This window comes from Triturus cristatus, chromosome 1_2 (assembly GCF_964204655.1).
Source record: "Triturus cristatus chromosome 1_2, aTriCri1.1, whole genome shotgun sequence".
Classification (NCBI taxonomy): domain Eukaryota; kingdom Metazoa; phylum Chordata; class Amphibia; order Caudata; family Salamandridae; genus Triturus; species Triturus cristatus.
In genome coordinates this window covers 384,136,898-384,154,076 of record NC_140580.1, presented here as the reverse complement: position 1 = coordinate 384,154,076, position 17,179 = coordinate 384,136,898, and the positions used below count along the sequence as shown (strand labels likewise).

The 17,179-nt window shown below is 41.0% G+C and overlaps 1 protein-coding gene across 11 annotated transcripts in view; it reads left to right on the top strand.

Moving 5' to 3' along the window:
- Positions 1–17,179, top strand: part of SLC16A12 (solute carrier family 16 member 12) — an 818,036-nt gene that overhangs the window by 276,181 nt on the left and 524,676 nt on the right. For 10 of the 11 annotated variants that reach the window (XM_085605243.1, XM_085605235.1, XM_085605227.1 and 7 more), the window contains exon 2: positions 7,027–7,093. The exons of the other annotated variant lie outside the window; for it this stretch is intronic. The gene's annotated coding sequence lies outside the window, so the exon portion shown is untranslated. The remainder of the gene's footprint in view (positions 1–7,026; positions 7,094–17,179) is intronic. 11 annotated transcript variants of the gene reach the window in all.

Here is a 17,179-nt window from a genome sequence, read left to right as displayed (position 1 = left end):
CCGCATGCTCACCGTGCGCGCACGGTGCGCGAAGCGCACCGTGCGCGCACGGAACGAACTGCGTTAAGTGGGCGTGCACACCACGAATGGCGTAAAGTAACTTAGCATTTAAAAAACAGTACAAATTTACTGAAAAAAACCATAGGTTTCACACACGTTATAGTTAGGAATTAGCATTTAAAAAACCTTGCAAATTCACTGAAAAAACCATAGGTTTCAGACATGTTATAGTTAGCGGAAATTTTCCTGATAAAAAACCAATGAAATTCCCCCGTTATAGTTAGTGCAGGCAACTATAACTCACGCGACCGCAATCTTCTGCTGATGACATATGTGTCTTTATGAAAAAAAAATATTTCTAATATATGTATAGCTAAAAATTTATGGAAGAAGACATGGGCAAATAAGTGTCTAAATACAGTATTAGCATCAGCAGAGGATTGCGGTCGCGTGAGTTATAGTTGCCTGCACTAACTATAACGGGGGAATTTCATTGGTTTTTTATCAGTAAAATTTCCGCTAACTATAACATGTCTGAAACCTATGGTTTTTTCAGTGAATATATATATATGTATGTATGTATATTTATATATATATATATCAGTGGGTAGGATGAGCACAATCGGCGGCCCCAAAGGAACCCTACTTTAAGCCAAAACATTTACAACAATGTGGGGCGCCCTTTAAATGTCTCAATCACAAGTTGATGACTCTTTGAAATGCATTCTAGAGAAAGCCAGTTTTTGAGGCTCACAACAAGCAGCACATAAAAAGGATGATAACAGATTTTATCCACACTATAAACAATTTGTTGGTGGAACCATACTACATTTTGGATTTGTTGAGTTTTCTTAGGTCAATTACCCAGTGAAAATGCTGATACTCTGCTGAGAATTGATGAACCATGTTTGAGAGAAAACAGTTTTCCTCCATTATTTTTACATATAGGCTATGGAAGGTACTGCAGAAGCTTAGATGAGAGCACATTTTCTATAAAATCATACTATCTACCTCAGCCATGTGAAAATAAAGACTGCCATTCTGTGTATCACAAAAGTGTTGCACACCTGAAGCCATCTTGATGGATTCACAGCTTTAAAACTGAAAGCATTCGGAAATGAACAAAATGAGGAGGTTAATGTTTCACAAACTTATCGTTGGTGCTCTGGCAAGCTAAAATGAGGACACATTTACAATTAGTTCTCTAGTGTTTTTATCATACATGTCAGTAAATCAGTCGGACATACAGACTGAAACATGTACTTTCAACATCAGCTGCACCCTCTCAGTTAATTCCTTAGTGATCAACTGCAGCGTTGCCAGCATGTTCTAATGAACATTACAGTACCAACATTCTGTATCTAGGGACAAGCACATGGCAGGGCCAGTGTTAGAAATAGGGGTCTCTAGCTGGCAGGTGGTTACCCTATCCAATTAGGGGCCCTTCTTTCTAGTCAGAATAAGGAAGTTACACTTCCAAAATAATCCCTGCTCACCCCTTTGGTAGTTTGGCATGAGCAGTCAGGCTTATCTCAGAGGCAGTGTGTAAAGCATTTGCACATAACATACAGTAATACAGTGAAAACACTACAAAAGGACATTGCACCACCTTTAGAAAAATAGACAATATTTATCTGTGTAAAATACAACATACAGATATTCAAGAATATAAATAATCAAAAATAGACTTTAGAAATAGTTGCTTAAAGTGAATAGCTTCGTCCGAGGCTAATACAGAGGTGTGGACCAACAAATCCCATGGGTCCGGCCGAACACAGTAGTACTACTGCCGGCTGCGTTATGAGAAGACCCTTAAACAGTACCTTTTGTTCCGGCAGACTGTGGTGGTGCTAGCCATCTGCAATTGATGTCGAGGCTGCGGTGTGAAGCGGAGTGGTGTGAAGCGGTGTGAAGCAGAGCGGGGCAGCATGCGGTACCCTCAGGTTGCAGTGCAGGCAACGGCTCGGTGGTGGTATTCCAGCGGCCTCTGTGAGACTAGTGCTGTGGTGCGAAGTGGGGTGGTGTGTGTCGCAGTGCTGATGGTCACAGTGCAAACAATGGCATCTGTTGAGGATCACTAGTCAATGGGGCTGGCATCTGTGAGCTGAGACTTTGGTGTAGGACGATGCTGTGCTTCGTCTAACTTTTTAGTGTTGACCCCAAACCACGGTTCAGGCAGCGGCGGTGATGTCAGCTGGCAGCATCGTCGTTGGCGATACAGCGCAGTGAAGCGAGGCATTGCAGAGTGCGATTCCCACAGTTCATGGTGCAAGCAACGGCTCGGTGACGGCAGCGGGCGCCATCGTCGGTGAGACCAGGGTTGCGGTGCTAAGTGCTGCGGTGCCTTCAGGTCAAGGAACTGCCGGCGGGCTTAGTGACGGTGTTGGATTGCTGTTTCCCTCTGTGGCAACTGGAACAAATGGTCCCAGAGGTGGTACCCAGAGGCAGGTGAAGTCTTTGCTGTTGCCGAGACTTCTTGAACAAGGGGCAAGCTCTACTTCAAGCCCCCGGAGATACTCAGCAGAAGAAAGTGCAGAAAGTTCAGTCCAGTCCTTTCCCTGCACAAGACAGAAGCAACCACTGTAGGCCAACCCAGCACACAGCAAGGTGGTAGTCCTTCCTCACAGCTTCACCGGCTCTTCTTCTTGGCAGGTTTCTTGATCCCAAAGAGTTCCAAAGTTCTGGGGTCAGCGCCCCAATTGTTGTACCACATTTCCCTTTGAAGTTGGCCCAAACATTATTCCAGTGCAATACATAAACCAGTTCTGCCTTGCTCAGACCAGGTTCACTCCAGGAGGTGGAGACAGCTTTGTGGAAGGCAGTCACAGTCTATTCAGGAGAAAGTGACAACTTCTCCGACTACTCTAAATGCAGCCAGTTCTAATCAACATGGCTATGAGTCGCCCAGGAAAGGAAGGGCACACCTCAACGCCCCCTTGTGTCTGTCTAGTGTGAATGCACATCCCTGCTCATGTCACTGTAAACCGAGATGGTGAAAACACAAACGGCAGAAGCACACAGGATGGTTAAGCAAGAAAGTGCGCACTTTCTAAAAGTGGCATTTTCAAACACAACATAAAAATCATCTTCGCTAAAAGATGCATTTTTAAATTGTGAGTTCATGAAGCCTAAACTCCATTTCTCTATCTTGCCCAAATGGAAAGTTCCGCTTGTAAGAGGTTACAAAGCAACTTCCATGTTAGCATGTCTGACAGATAGCCTTGCAACAGTGAAAAAGGAAATATATAGGCCTTCGCTATCAGAACATGTAAAACACACCACACCAGTACATGTCTTACCTTTCACATACACTGCACCCTGCCCATGAGGGTATCTTGGGCCTACCTGAGGGGTGGCTTACATGTAAGAAACCAGAGTGTTTAGGCCTGGCAAGTGCACCCACTTGCCAGGCCTAAACACTCTGGTCGACATGGCAGTAAAAACTTTGCACAGACACTGCAGTGGCAGGTCTGAGGTACCTTTTAAAGGCTACATGTGTGAGTGGCACAATCAGTGCCCAGTTGTTGCATTTGATTTACGGGCCCTGGGTACACACTGTGCCCATACTAGGCAGACCCCCCAGGATTTCGCGATTTCGCGATTTGCAAAAAAATCGCGAAATCGGCACTTTTGTAAAAATGCCGCGATTTTTACAAAAGTGCCCGCGAAATCCTGGCATCCTGGCGGCATCCCACCCCCATCCAGCAGCAGACAGCAGATCACGCGCCTCTCTTCCTCTTCTATTGGTCTATTGGACCCGTGGCAAGAGCCACTGGCCCAATAGAACAATAGAAGGGGGTTAGGGGGGGGTCCTCACAGCAGGCAGTGCTGACAACTCGATGACGACGCGACTCACCTGGTCTGGAGCGGCGCTGCTGGTCTGGATCGTCATTGTATCGTTGTCTGGCTGGTGGTGGATCGTCGGATCGTCGTCGTCGTCGTCTCGGGAGGCCCAGAGGCCCAGGTAAGCTGATGTGAGCTGGGAGGCGTCTCTCGCCCTTAACATTTGCTTCCACAGGCAATAAAAGTGAAGGATCGACCCGTGCTGGCCGCCGCAGCAGAAGGGCTGTAGATTGTATATAGTTATACGTTGCACTCTGATTCAGGGCCGGCTTTAGGGTGCTGGCTTCCTGGGGGCTCCGTCAATTAAAGTTTATTAGGCTTTTGAAGCACCTGCCACAGCGTTTCTTTCCGCGAGCAATGGCCAGGCCTCACATAAATGTCAAGATAACTCCTGTGATTAATTATCTTCCTGGATAGAGATCAGCATTTTGTGTAGTTCAGGGTTTGACTTGGGTGAAGTTAGTGCAGAGGGTTCTGTGCCTGCTGCAAAGAACGTGTACCAAGTAGATTACAGAGTGGGTATGATGTAAACAGATCAGCAGGTTACTGCTTTCAAAAGAGACATCCTTTTGTTACTTGCAATTTATAACTTAAAGTCCTAATATAGTACAGCGAGCTATTACCTTTCATCCCAGAACTGCATACACACCGCAAAGTATACATTATTAGAACATTGATTGATCCACTTATTTTAACTTTACAAATATCTTTAAAATATCTGTGTGTATATAAACATGGACCTGACCCATTAAGGCTACCTGACCAGCATGTAAACCCCCCACTTTTAATCAGCATCACCACAAAAGGCCCTAAACCATGCCCATTTCTTATAGCCATTTACAAAAACCTAAGGCCTACCAACAGGTCTGGCTCGCTACCCACCTTTCGCTGAAGAGGCCCTATATCCTCTTGGCCTAGCCCTAAATGTCACTTTACCCTGCCCCGTCTTAAACCACAACCAATCAAACCCTGTTTTAATCTGGCACCCAGGGCCGGCTCTAGGGCGGTGCGAGCGGTGCTACCGCACCGGGTGCTGGCTTCCTGGGGGCACCATACTTGCAAGTTTATTATGTTTTTAAAGCACCTGCTGCCGGGTTCCTTTTCTCCGGCAATTACCAGGCCTCACAAAAATGTAAAGTTAACTCTTGTGATTAATGTTCTTCGTGGAGAGAGATTAAAGTTTTGTATAGTTAATGTTTTGACTTATGTGAAGGTAGTGCAGAGTGTTAATATGCCTGCTGCAGAAACGTGTACCATGTAGATTACAGAGTGCATATAATGTAAATAGATCAGCAGGTTTTCTGCTTTTAAAAGAGATGTCCTTTTGTTCTTTGCAATTGATAACTTAAAGTCCTAATATAGAACAACGAGGTATTAACTTTCATCAAAGAGCTGCATACACACTGCAAAGCAAACATTAGAGCATAGATTAATGTTGCAAAAAGGGTTTCTTTGGGTAGAAATCGATTCTTTTTATTAAACAAAACTCCCAACTATGCTGTTTATGTCCTATTTTTAGTCTTGAAGACAAACAAAGTCTCTACATTGTAAATAAACCAAATATACATAGCTTCATGGTGTTAAATAACTCAAAAAACAAAGAGATCTGTGTTTGTTGTAGGATAAACTGCCAAAGAAAACGCCGCTAAATTGCCGCTAAATTCCCATATTTGTGCCGCTAAATTTCCATATTTGTGCCGCTAAATTTGCTAATCCATGCCGCTATATCCTGGGGGGTCTGACTAGGGTCTTACTAGTAAATCAAATATCGGAATCATCGAAACACTAATCCATAAACACAATTAACAGCAGGAGCACTTGCAGTGAGACAGTGCACCGATACACTAAATCAGAAAAAACAAAGTCCAGCTCACCATCAAAACTATGAGGTCAGAAAGCAGAAAGACAGGGGAAACCAAAAGATGCCAGGTCTAACAGTCAGTAGCTGCAAAATGGACTGCAGCAGGCGGGGTGGCCGGGGGGAGGGTGGAGGTCCAGGAACACCCACACAGACGAGAGTGCTAACTGAATACTAGTAAAAAAAGAGCATAATATCTACTGATTGTATGTGATTTCATAGATGTGTTTCGTGTTATGCATTTTGCATCTTGCAAACGGTTGCACCCTTTAGCATTACACACGTTTTATATAGTTGGGTGTAGATATACCTCATTGAATACTTCCCGGTATGAAAAGTGTGTAGCAAACTGGCACATTTATTAGATGATATCATCAGAGATGTCATTAATAATAGCACCAATGATGGTATTTAACATGTCATATGTAATGTAATATGTGATGTCATAATCATGGCACAGCAGGGGGCAAGTTATAGTTAGTTCACTGAACTATAAATGGAGAATGTCAGTGTTTTATTCGTTTATAAGTGTTTGTTTTTAACCCATTTCAAGACCTAACTCTAATTTCACTTTACCTTTTGTTTTTTTCTGGAATACACACACACACACACACATATTTATATATACACACACACACACACACACACACACACAAATATATACATCTATGTGAATATATAATGGATAATTGTGTAATATAGTCCAATATTGATATCAAGGCTCTGGTGATATCATAAATTACGAGGCTGATCCACTTCAGGTTTGCATACTCACATTTGGCTGCATAAAGCAGAAAACAAATGAAGGAGTCATAAATAGGGAAGGGGGAGCATCCTCTGAGCCCCTGACTGAAGTGAGAATGACCCAATGGAGCCCCCCTGATTTCTAAATGTAAAGAGGATGATATTGTCAAAGGGGTCAAGGAACGTGGGCTGAGTTTGTGGCACCCGGTATGGCCTCTCAGGCCCTCCAATCCAGACCCTCAGTCCATAAGCCCATTGCAAGTGGGGGGGAGGAGGTCTTAGAACCTCATTGGACATACAGTGGGTGCCTGGTCCGCAAATCAAGCAAAATGTCCAACAAGGGCACACATATTTTTTACATTTGCAAATCCTTGAAAAAAAACTGAGACTGACCACACACCAGGCCCTGTGGCCAACCTTTGGATTTACTATATATGTATTTTTCAGTATACTTATAAGATACAAAGCGGGTAACACTGTATGGTCCAACACTATCATCAAGGTTGGTTTGTAATTGTCACAAGAGTATTTACAAAAATAGAGTGATTAATGTTTTTTAATTATTCTTTTTATTATTTCAGGTGATGTTGTTGCTGTTTCAACTCAAAGACAATTCATAATGACCCATTCTTGAGAAGAGAATACAAAGTAAGTTATTTGATTGTAATGAAAGAGGTTGCAGATAATTATTGGACATTGATTGTAAAAAAAGCTTACCACCAAAGTATTTAGTTGCTAAAAAAAGTTGTTTTGCCCTTGTACAATTAGTTGGTTACTGAAATGCAATTTGAATTAATGTGTATTATTTTCAAAACTAATATAGTACTAGGTGCCACTACAATCCTTCCTAAAATATTAGATATAGAAAATAGTGTTTTTGAAGACATAAATTGCCTATGCAGTAGAATTACTAGCCAAGTTTAGAATTGTTGCCACTATACTTATAAAGGGCTTCCATTCCAGTATGTGTTATTCGATATAGCAAAAATAACATCCAGGGCAAAAGAGGTTGAATCAGAGTTTGTGTGAATGCTCACAAATGTACAAATGTTTGTGCACCATCTCTAACTTACATGGCAAACTGTGCCATGTAACTCTCAATTCCCACACCTTATGTGGGATTTATTGCAGATTACTCCAAACTAGTGGCAAAAAAATCTGCAGTAATAAATCAATTTTCACATGCCAAGAATCCATTTGTGAATTCCTGGAATCCCTAGGCAATGTCATCTGTAAGCATATGTTTACAGACAAATAAAGCTTTGGGGATCGAGCCAATATATTTAAGTGTAAATTGATGTCTCATGCTGAATTCCAGCAATATCCTTTACATAACGTTGAATATGATATCTAGTCAATGTATTTTTGAAGACTTTTTATTGAAAGTCAGCCTGACGTATTTTAACAAACAATGAGTTATAATGAACAAAAAGAACCAGCTGTTAAAACTAGCAAACACTTAAGGCTCATCGAAATTGCCAAAGTAATCCATTAGGGTTTAAAGCAGCCACATAGGTATGACAAATGTTTCAATAAGCTACTGTTGCAGTGGAGTTTACCAGCTCTACTCATTCATACACACAACATTCATTTGGGCCCATATACATTCATACACTCAATGAGCTAGCAAATATCCACTGGTCATCAATTTTGATTACCCTAGGAAAACTTTACACCGGTATTCTTACCATTCCTGTCTCCTGAATAAATGCACGTTCGAAAGATCTAGTAGTAGATTAGAATAGGGGGAAATACAATAATACATTTATCTTTTATTCAAAGAACCACAGACTCAGAAGGAGTTTTAATAGTTTATCTGAATTAATCATTTTGTGAGTCAAATCAAAATACACATAGATATACCAGAATTCTCCATCAGGAAAAATAGTACAGTTAGTTTATAATCAATTTGTATTAATCTAATTCTTGCAATGACAGTACCTGAGGAGAGAAGGAATAGAGAGCAAATACGGAGCATTAACCCCACAATTATATTTACCTAGGTGTGAGGACCCCGACATCAGTGTGTCAAGGATTCAGGACCAGTTCAGTACCGGGAAGGTCACCTCTTCTAGTGTACCGCCAGAGTTACACACCTCTCTGGTGCTACTCTCCCCGGCTCGGTCTCGTCCGGACCCCTTCCTAGATGTGCCTCCTCGGTTGTTCTGCGAATTTCCCTAGTGTTGGATTCTTCAGTCAGATTGCAGCAAAATCAGGCAGCATCTCAGCATAGCATCAGCATCTCGTGGGTCAAGTGTGTCTAACTATCTAGAACTTACCTCTGTTATTCCAATTCAAATTTATGATCCACCCCCAAATGTTTCAATTCCATGTTCACCCGCAATTTGATTGGGCCAAGCAGTGTGGTGAGGTCATCACACTATACTAAGTGCAATAATTTTCTTTAGTTCTATTGTCTAGCTCCCCGCCCCTTAATTTTAATACCCACAAGCTTTATTCCCACAAGCGTTTTATATGTAGATCGATAAATCTGTAAAACAATGTTTCATATTTTTCCTCTTGTAGGGTCAAAAGTTGTTCTTCCCATGTCCTTGCTGGGCTTAGGGTTTGGCAGTCACCCAATGACTTCATTGGTCTCAGGACAAGCAGATGGGGCTCATGTGTAGTTGCCACAAGGAAACAAAGAAGTGGTCAACCTCTGAGGCCCAAATACGAGCTATTAATAAAGTCAGAGAAGAACATGTTAGAGTACAAAATTAAATGAATTCACTGTATACCATCTACTTCTACTCTAACCCCATTTACTTAATAAATCCTTTGCATTATTAGCTTAGTAAAATTTCCATAAGTTAGTTTCAGCGCAGCATGTGCTTTAATGCGAAGGTTTCGAGCAGCCATATTAAAAGCTATTGCAGACATCATACTACGCAGATGTAGTAGAGGGGGAACAACCTTTACAACGCAACTGTTACAACGCACTACCTTTACAACGCATTTTTTACAACGCATAATCCATTACAACGCATGACATTACAACGCATGACACTACAACGCATTTTAAAAAAATACCTTTACAACGCATTCCATTACAACGCATACTACCATTACAACGCATACCATTACAACGCATAATATTACACTACACTATCCAACACTTACCCTACTGTTGCACCCCCTGGAGTTAGAATAGTAATTTTTACCCCTATACTATCCAACACTTACCCTACTGATGCACCCCCTGGAGTTAGAATAGTAATTTGTACCCCTATACTATCCAACACTTACCCTACTGATGCACCCCCTGGAGTTAGAATAGTAATTTTTACCCCTATACTATCCAACACTTACCCTACTGTTGCACCCCCTGGAGTTAGAATAGTAATTTTTACCCCTATACTATCCAACACTTACCCTACTGTTGCACCCCCTGGAGTTAGAATAGTAATTTTTACCCCTATACTATCCAACACTTACCCTACTGTTGCACCCCCTGGAGTTAGAATAGTAATGTTTACCCCTATACTATCCAACACTTACCCTACCCTACTGATGCACCCCCTGGAGTTAGAATAGTAATTTTTACCCCTATACTATCCAACACTTACCCTACTGTTGCACCCCCTGGAGTTAGAATAGTAATTTTTACCCCTATACTATCCAACACTTACCCTACTGTTGCACCCCCTGGAGTTAGAATAGTAATTTTTACCCCTATACTATCCAACACTTACCCCACTGTTGCACCCCCTGGAGTTAGAATAGTAATTTTTACCCCTATACTATCCAACACTTACCCTACTTTTGCACCCCCTGGAGTTAGTAAAGTAACTTTTACCCCTATACTATCTAATACTTACCTTAAATGTAATTTAATATTATGCGTTGTAATGGAAATGCGTTGTAAAGGTATTTTTTAAAAATGCGTTGTAGTGTCATGCGTTGTAATGTCATGCGTTGTAATGGATTATGCGTTGTAAAAAATGCGTTGTAAGTGCATGCGTTGTAAAAGTGTGCGTTGTAACGTCATACATCCGTAGTAGAGGCTTGCGCAGAAGAATTCCCCCGTTTTTGGCGGCCATTTTTGGACACTCGGGTTACTTATTAGTAAAGCACATAGAAAAGCTTCCCCTTGTTACGTTATGCAAAATGTGGTGCAAAATTAGTATTCACAGGCAGGTTGGTTACAATGTTACAAGTTATTCGAGAGGATTGCATACGAGCAAGTGTCTTTTTATACGAATCCTTGCTCCATCAATCCCCTCTCTGATGGCATTTTATGCCATCACTAGCTTCTATTAAATCAGATGCCAACTTTAGCATTCTCCATTTCAATGTCTTCAAATCTTTTACTCTTTCCTGTATCCTTCTTAAATTGTGATCCTTTAATTCTTTTGTAGATATTTCCCTTCAATTCTTCAAGTCGTATTTCTTCTAATTTTCTTTTCCTCCCCTTCTCATTCACTTCGTACCTCTTTCTTTTTCCACGGCATTTGCGGCAACACATTATCATCAAAACTAATAAAGTTATGCCCATGATTGGCAATAATATTTGACCTAAGATACTCTTACCTATGTTAGAAAACCAACTACTAATAGTGGAAAAACTATTGGTTATTTCCTTTCATACACTGTCAACCTCCAGTGGTTTCAGATCCTCTTCCAAGTGTGTAATATTTTTAATATACCTTCCAATCTCTACACTTTTGTCAGGTATATATGTGCAACAATGTTGCGCTTTCAACATTTTACAGACTCCGCCCTCTAATCTAACTCATCTGGTGTTTCTAAGTCTACTCTATCTCCTTTAAAGTTTGCTACTTCTGTATGTATATTAGTACTATTTTGTTTGTTCGTAACCATCAAATAAAGAATAGCTATTGCTAATATTACCCACATTATGGGGACTAATGTTAAGCTAAATACACAGATTCTACAACACTTCTTTATACAGCTTTGTTTTGGTTTTCCAGCAACTATATTATCTGACATTTTTGGACAAGAAGATTGTTCTCTTCTTTAATTCAGAACTTGGTATGAGATAACACCTTAAGCGTCTTCTCTCTTTCAAGTCTGTCTCACTTCTTCATCAATTTGTTCAACATTCAGCCCTTAATCACTTTCTTCATTTAAGTTGAGATTTTCAAAGACTTCAAGAATAACATATGTCCACTCAGGGCCCTTGAACTTGTTATTCAATGTCTTCAATCTTTGACTCCTTCTTTTTGGCGTTACTGTAGAAGGTCCAGATTGACTGGTTACTTTGTTTACTTGATCAGGTTCTTCACTGGTTGTCTTAAGACGATATCTCAATCTCTTGATAATTCTTGGCCAATTATCACCTTTTCGACTTTTCTTAAAGTTCACTGCACTGCCAGATTCTTCAAGACTCCTTTTATTTTCTTTAGATTTCGGCACAACTTGATCAGCTTCATCTTCAGATTTCCTCTCTATCTGACCTTGTCCAGTGCTTATTGTTCTGGCCTGTTCTGCCTGGATGGGTTCATCTATCTCAATCTGACCCTGTTCAGGATTAGTGATGTCTGGTTTTTCTTCTGTATCCTGAACTTGCGTTTCTATGCCTATCTGGTCCTGTTCAGTTCTTTTTACCTCTTTACCTTCTTCTGCCTTAACGTTTTCTCTAAAACCTAGCTGTCCCTCCTCCGACTCAGAATTGGGGCTTTGGTTTTCTTCTGTCTGAGTATATTGTTCTTTCCTTAACTGTTCCTGCTCAGGCTCCCTAACAGTCGTTTCCCTATTTTCCTGAGCGAGTTCTTCTATACCTGTCTGGTCCTCACTCTTTTCCTGTCTGTCTAGCTGCGTTTGACCCCTAGTTCTTAAGCGGTATTGGTTAGCTGTGTTTCAGGACCCTGCTCCTGCGTCTTCTCAGTACGGGGCAGATTATTCTTACTGTGAAACTCCTCCTCAATTTGTTTTTGGTGATTTTCACCGTATTCTATGAGGGAAACCGCTTTGCTTGTTGTTTAAATATTGCAGAGTGAGGCAAACACATATCACCTCCTGGTTGCGGTGTTAACCCCCTTACTACGACGCACAGTGCTGTCTCTGTGGTCTTGTACAGCTTCCAATGGGTTCCTCTTGTCCTCCTGACTGCCAGCATGCTTAACAATACTGCTTAACAAGATGTTCTTGACTAAATTATAAAGAACAAATATACAATCCACGAATCCGAGGATATCAAGATATGTTATAAGGTGTATATTACAACGACAACCAAACAGTGCCTATAATAAGAGAGATGATGAAACAATTTTTGTCTTGAAAAAGATGGACAATTAGATTAAACCATCGAAACGCGTCGACGCAGCACTACAACACAATCTGTGGGAACAGCTTTTTTTGCAGACACTGTATTCGTATATTATGTATAGGAAAATCATTTTTGAAATTTATCAACGGATGTGTTACCTAATGACAAATTGTACTGTCTATTTATGTCTCTCTGTTTTAAGTTTGTGGGATTGTTAATTGATGGGTTTAGTTATTGTGTACTGTTGGGTCCGCAAAACTGTACCAAAGTAAGGTGTATTAATTGTGCTCTTGAATTTAGTAGAATTTATTCTAAGTACATATGTTATTTGAATGTTGGCAACAGGCGCATTTATGACAGGATCATAAATTGCTTTTGTTTTGCTTATTTTTAACTGGATTTTAATAAAATATGATGTTTTTATTAAATTGTATAGTGGTATGACTTATATTAATTAGACATATCCTAACACATGGGCTTATGATTGTGTATCTGAATATAACAATTCAGTTTTCCAACACGATTAATTCCTACATTATATTATACCACGGGAAAATTCTTTCTACTAGGGTTCATTTGTTAACATATTTAATATCTTTGGCAAAGGCTCTTTGCTACATTCCTGAACTTTGCGTTAAACCAATCTTGTCTGAAAAGTCGAAACATTGCATCTCTGCCTACATGTGTGTCTCCATGGTACATTCTAGCCATCGGAGCAAGCATACTGTCTGGCATGACTGGTCTGCCATCATAACACACCCACACACCATCTTCTGCCCTTCTCTGACATCCTATTTTAACCCACTCTTCCTTTTCTCTTATGTCTACTGCATCCTGCAGATCTTTTACCTCCTCCCAGGTTCCCACTCCTGCAAGTAGCATAAGTTGGCAGCTGATTCCACAAGTTTCGATTTTCTTGTTTAGGGCAATTTTATGCCTCGCACAGTGTTGGGCAACCTGGTCAGCATATCTGTTACCGGCTGTCACATAGTCATCTTCTGATTGGTGAGCAGCACACTTAACCACGGCCACTTCTTTTGGTAATTGAATTGCCTCAAGTAATTCTCTCACAAAATTTCCATTTTTGATAGGGGTTCCTGAGGAAGTCAGGAAATCCCTCTACATCCATAGTTGGCCAAAATCATGCACAACCCCATAACCATATTGACTGTCAGTGAATATGGTTACTCTCCAATTTTTCCCAATTTTGCATGCTTTAATTAAAGCAATCAACTCAGCTACTTGTGCAGATCTGACTTCTGGTAAATGCTTCGACTATTCCAGTTAATGTACATACAGCGTAAGCAGCACTTAATCCTCCCTCCTCGTGTCGCATGCATGAGCCATCTACAAATGGCTCATGCTCAGTGTTTTTCAAGGGTTCCTCTTGTATGTCAGGACGTGGTTTGGTGCTAAGTTCAGTCACGTCAAGACATTCATGTTCAACCTCATCTTTCACTTCTTCTTCATAAGGATCAGATAGTAGAGGGGCTGGATTGAGAACAGTACACCTCACTATAGTCCGTTTTCAGCCCCCAGTATTATTCTTTCATATTTTGTCAACCTACTGGGAGTAAGGTACTGTGTTTGAGTTCTGGTCAGTAAAATCACCACTGCATGAGGAACATACACCTTGACAGGCTGTCCCATTACAATTGACTCACTCTGTTCTATGCTTACACAAGTTGCAGCAACAGCTTTCAGGCAACCTGGTAATGCACAGACCACAGGATCTAGGGTAGCAGAAAAATATGCCACTGGTCTTCTCATTAATCCAATGTCTCTGGGTAAGAACTAAAAGTGCACAATTACCCCACTCATAGCAGAATAATGTAAATTCTTTTGAATAGTCCGACATTCCTAAAGCATGTGCTCCACACAAACTATCTTGTAATTTTCTAAAAGATCCCATGCTTTCATCATCCCATTCTATGGGGTCCTTCGCTCTCTTTCTGGTCATTTGTATCAGGGGTTTAGCTAGTAAAGCAAATCCCACAATCCACTGCCTACAATATCCTACAACTCCAAGGAACATTCTTATTTCTTTTTGGGTTCGTGGGAACTGCATTTTGCTTATTCTGATTCTTTCAGAGGTCACTCTCCCAATTCCTCTTTCTATTTGATGTCCTAAGTATTTGACTGAGTTTTTGGAAAATTGAAGTTTTTCTGGGGACACTTTATGTCCACCCTTTGCCAAATGATTTATCAATGCAATTGAATCAGTAACACAGTCATCTCGTGTATTTGACGCCACCAATAGGTCATCAATATATTGCAATATATTGCACGAGGGCTGACTCTCTGGGCAATACAAGAGATTCAAGGCTTCTTTTGAGAATCTGATTAAAGATTGAAGGACTTTCAGCGTACCCTTGAGGCACACGATTCCACACGTAAACATGCTCTTCAAATTTGAATGAAAATAAAAAGTTGCTATCGCGATGCAATGGAATAGAAAAGAATGCATGGCATAAATCAATTACTATGAACCAACCTGCTTTCCACGGTATCTGATAAAGAATCACAGCATGGTTTGGCACTACTGGGCAACATGGTACAACAATATTATTCATTTTCCTAAGATCTTGAACCACTCTGTATTTCCCATTAAGTTTCTTAATGCCAGTTATAGGCAGGGCCGGACTGAGAACAGAAAGCAGCCCTGGCAAACTGCTTAGCCGGCGCCCCCTGGGGTGAGGGGTAGTGCACCTGAGCAGTTTGAGAGGGCCAGTTTCGGCCGATTTTGTTACCGGGGGCCGATATTGCTGACCCCCGGTAACAAAAACAGCCCCTCAGCGGCCCAATACCGGCCACCACCCTAGCGGCCTACCGGCCTACCGGGGAACCGCCCGGTGCCCGCTATGGCCAGTCCGGCCCTGATTATAGGTGAGTTACAAGGGCAACTCATTATTTCTGTTCGACTAATCGCTCAATCTCTGCTGCAACACCTGCCTTTACTTCTGGACTCATTTTGTATTGCCGGGTATTCGGATAAACAGCACCTTCTTTCACTGTCACCTTTACGGGATCTAGATTTGCCATTAATTCTATTTCTTTTCCAGTAAAATCCCATATTTCTGCATTTACAGTCCGTTTGACTTCGGCAGGTAATTCAGTTTGTATCATCATTGAATACAATTCATATACTTCTGTTCCCTGTTTAGCTAACATGATTTGTAAACTCCATCTTCATCTGGTGTTTGTAATGCAACACCATCCGATGTGCAAAATATAGTGCAATTTATTTTGCACAACAGGTCTCTTCCAAGCAAATTTACAGGATTTGAGTCAAATACCACGAACTTATGCATTTCTTTAAAATTTCCAATTCGCACCTCCATTGGTTCTGTGATCGGAGTTCTAATCTTTTTGTTCGAAACACCTACGACTTGGATGTCTTCACCCGAGAGGGGCAGGTTAGGAATGTCTACTGTTCTCACAGTAGACCTGGTAGCACCAGTATCCAACAAGAAAGTGATATCATTTCCTTCTACTTTACCTTCTATGTATGGACCTGACTGATCTACCGGTAGGGATGCGCCAAGTACACACCCCCTTCCTCCCCCCTCAGGCACTGTCATTCCTGATAATAATCAATTAGTGGGTCCTGCAAAAGAAACTGTGATGTTACAAAATTTTTCTTACCACTTCCTTCTAGAAATCCAGCGTCCACACTGTACTTGGCTTGACTCACAAAATTTGACTTAGGGACAGGTGGCAATTGAATCTGAAGATCTGTACCCTGTTGCCGATGACTCATTAACACCTCATTCTGCGTCTGTGGATTTAAATTTTCGGGCCATTATTAACTTGTATGACTTTACACTCGTTTTTCCAATGCCCCAACTTCCTGTACCCGTGACAGGGAAACCTTTTCTTTGCCTCTTCCCGATTCAACCTTCCCCGGGGTTTTCCCCCATTATTGTCACCTTGACCTTGTGCTCTTCTTTGATTTTCTGACTGTTTATTTAATTTAAGCTCTTGTTATTCAGCCAATTTTACTTGAGCCCACATTACTTTTTCTTCTAAGGCTTTTCGTTTGTTATCGATCTCATCCCCACAATATTTAGCATATTTTAAAATTTCATCAATGGGCTTTGATTGCCAACACAGCATGTGCTGCTAAATCATTTGAGATATATCCAATCTCAACCCATTTACAAATCAATACACAAAATAAGTCCTGTCCCTATTTTCTAAACTTTCAAACCCACTATACTGTTTGAACACCTGTAAAAGACGTTCGTAGTAGGCATGTACAGACTCATTCTCTTCTTGGGTTGTTGTGTCTATTTTTACCCAATCAGTTCCTTTCGGGGGAATTTTACTCTTTAGAAAGGTGATTACTTGATGATATTTTTTCATTACATCTTCTGACGGGGCTCCTGTCTTTGAATCTCTTGAATACTCCTCAAAAGGCCAATCTATAGGAATTTTACACTCTGTCCACAAATCCGCATGTACTACTATGTCAAACAGACCATCCAGATCTTTTAACAAAACCT